Source organism: Peromyscus leucopus, chromosome 7 (genome assembly GCF_004664715.2).
Source record: "Peromyscus leucopus breed LL Stock chromosome 7, UCI_PerLeu_2.1, whole genome shotgun sequence".
NCBI lineage: Eukaryota > Metazoa > Chordata > Mammalia > Rodentia > Cricetidae > Peromyscus > Peromyscus leucopus.
The window spans coordinates 15,632,671-15,636,197 of record NC_051069.1 but is presented as its reverse complement, the minus strand read 5'-3'; positions in this window follow the sequence as shown (position 1 = coordinate 15,636,197).

Genomic DNA, 3,527 nt, shown 5'->3' with positions numbered 1-3,527 from the left:
TTGATAATTGCTGTAGGAGGCCCAGCTCCCTGTGGATGGTGCCACCCCTTGGCTGGTGGTCCTGAGTGCTATAAGAAAGTAGGTTGAGCAAGCCAGGAGACAACCAGGAAGCAGCATTCCCATGCTACAGTTCTGGCCTCCAGATTCCTGCCTGAGTGTCTGCTCTGACCTCCCTCAGCGATAATTATAAACTGGGATAGACTCTTTCCTCACCACACTGTGTTTGGTCATGGCGTTTATCACATCAATAGAAACCCTAAAACATAGCTAATCTGGGTTACTTCTATTGGGAAGACCTTTGCCACTTAGCTGTCTCCTACACTAGAGGCAACCAGAGGCCACCTTTGGGAACTGCTTTCCCTAAAGTGCCCAGCACAGAGCCTTACCCACAACAAGCACTGAGCAGACAGTCGTTTCTCTTAAGTCAGTCTTATCATCCATGAGCAGGGTTCTGAGGTCAAGGGTGAGGTGACCGGAGGGAACTATCTAACGAGCTCTTGGAATGCGGTGTGGTAGGCTCTCCTCCCCACATTCTGACTCTGAAACCTGTCAGAGGCGAAAGGTGAGAAAAGGTCTCATTGTGGAGCTCGGGCTGGCATGGAACTCACTTTTCAGCCTAGACAGGACTCAAACTCGACGTTGAGAAGTTTCTGGTTTTGTTTACCATCAAGGGCCATGCACATGCTAGGCAGCAAGCACTCTTCCATTACTACATCCCAGGATGGTGGGGTTGTTTAATAGTTCCTTATTTATTTTGTATATATGTGGGTTTGCATGTTATTGTATCCATGTGGAAGTCAGAGAACAACTTCCAGGAACTGGTTCTCTCCTTCCATCCTGTGGGTCCCGGGGATCGAACTTGGGTTAACAGGCATCTTTTACCTGCTGACCCATCTTGTTGACCCTAAGGTTCATTCTTAACCCTATTAAGGTTACATTTTCTTTACTGCCCTAAGGCAATTTTATTCCAAAAGGTCACTTATTAATTTAAGATAGAAGGGCTCTTGGAGGCTACTGGAGACCACGGTTCTGGTACATCACTACCTGTGCGTACCCACAATACTTTCAGGACACTGCTTTTCCAGGAGCCAGAGCAGAAAGCAGCCCCCACTTCAGCTGCAAATACACAGAGGGCCTCACAACAGCCACATCAGAGTCACTAGGTCAAAAGTGAGACAGCAAGAGGTTTCTAGGCCAAAGTTTCTCTTGAGACCAGTTCTCTGGGCCACATGCACCATAAACAGGGCAGGCATCTCCAGGCAAGTGCAACAGGCTGAAAGGATGGGGATTAGAAGGGCCAACATGGAGAGTAGGAGGCAAGAGAGAGGCGTGGACTGCAGGGAGGCTGCAGCCCGGCCGATGGCTTACCTGTCGCCTCCGTAAAGGACCGTGCCAGCTTGGGATTTGGGGCTTATGTCCCTAAACAAGAGATGGGCTATTTCAGTAAATGTTAGGGAAGTTCCTGCCACATGTGTGCACTTCTGAGATTGTGCATACAGTTTCAACGCTCATTTATTTGACATTTACTAAGTTCTAGGCATTCAGCAGAGTGGCCACGGAAGTCTCCACTTATCTGCAAAGTTGCTTTCTGTTACCTACAGTCAATTATAGTCTTAAATATGAAAGTTTATTAAAACAATTCTTAGTTTAAAGTCACATACTGGCTGGGCGGTGGTAGCGCACTGTGGTGGTATTGCGTTCCCTGAAATATTGTGCACCCTAATAAACTTATCTGGGGTCAGAGACAGAACAGCCACAATATTAAACATAGAGGACAGGCAGTGGTAGCATATGCCTTTAATCCCAGCACTTGGGAGGCAGAGCTAGGCAGAAATCCATGTGTTCAAGGATACAGCCAAGCATGGTGACACATGCCTTTAATCTCAGGGAGTTGTGGTAGAAGGCAAAAAGGTATATAAGGCGTGAGGACCAGGAACTAGAAGCATTTGGCCTGGTTAAGCTTTTAGTTGGTTAAGCTTCAGGCTTTCTAGCAGCAGTTCAGCTGAGAGCCATTGGGATGAGGACACAGAAGCTTCCAGTCTGAGGAAACAAGACCAGCTGAGAAGTTGGCCAGGTGAGGTTAGCTGTGGCTTGTTTTGGTTCTCTGATCTCCCAGTTCACCCCAACACCTGACTCAGGTTTGATTTTATTAATAAGACTCTTTAAGATTCATGTTACAGCACACTCCTTTAATCCCAGCACTTGGGAGGCAGAAGCAGGTGGATCACTGTGAGTTCAAGGCCAGTCAGGTCTACAGAGTGAGTTCCAGGACAGGCTCCAAAGCTATACAGAGAAACCCTATCTCAAAAAACCAAGAAATAAAATAAAGTCACATACTGTGCTGAGGAACATGAACTATCACATCTCTTGCTCCATCCCAACCTAGACATCATTTAGTCCAGTGTGTCCATATTGTATATGACTGACAGTCAGCTACTACTGTTATCAGATCAACCACCTTAGTATCGAAATATCAGTGTTTGTGCTCAGATAGCCCTTATCTCAATAACAGCCCCAAAGCACAAGAATAATAATGCCAACAATTCAGAAAAGCCAGAGAAGCATCAAGTGCTTCCTTATGTGAAAAGGTCCAGTCCTGGGCCAAGCATGATGGTGCATACCATTAAGCTCAGCATTTGGGAGGCAGAGGCAGGTGGATCTCTGTGAGTTGGAGGCCAGCCTGGTCTACACAGTGAGTTCCTGGACAGCCAGGGCTACAAAGAAAAAAGAAAACCCCTGTCTAAAAACACAATAACAAAGTCTATGTTTTTGACTTACTACAATTTTAAAATTGTATATTGAAGTTGCTAAATTACCATGTTCACACAGGTTTGATAATCGTATTTTAAATTACAGTATTTATTTTGTGTGTGTGTGTGTGTGCATGTGTAAATAGTACATGTGCCACAGTGTGAGAATGGAGGTCGGAGAACAACTTTCAGAAGTCAGTTCTCACCTTCCACTATGTGGAAGTCCCAGGGACCAAATTCAAGTAGTGAGGCTTGGTGGCAAGCACCTTTATGAATTGAGCCATCTTGCCAGCCCCTATTATATTTTTAATTGTTCTTTTTTTTTTTTTTCCAGCATGGAAAATAGTTTATTACAGAACAAAGTGAATACCTGTTCTATTTTGTTATTTTTGCTAATCTCTCACTGGGCCTAACTTATAAATTAGAACTTGTCATAGGTTATGTACGTCTAGGAAGACATCATACGTCTAGAGTTCTGTATTGTGGTTTCAGGAATCTGCTGGGAACCATGAGAGACAAACCCTCTCAACAGCTCTATGATGGAAGAGTGGTTATCCAGATGGGAAATGAGGGTCAGGCAAGGCCCACAGCTGGTTAGTGGTAGGACTGATCTTGAATCCGAGCATCTGCTTCAGGAGCACTGTCCTTAACCACCTATGTTGCATAGGAATGTGGGAATGCTAGTCAGTTGTCAGCTCAGAACCTTCTCTGGCCTTACTTGGCCATGCACCCAACCTCTGAGGCTATAGACAGGATGTCAATAAGGACAGAGTCTCC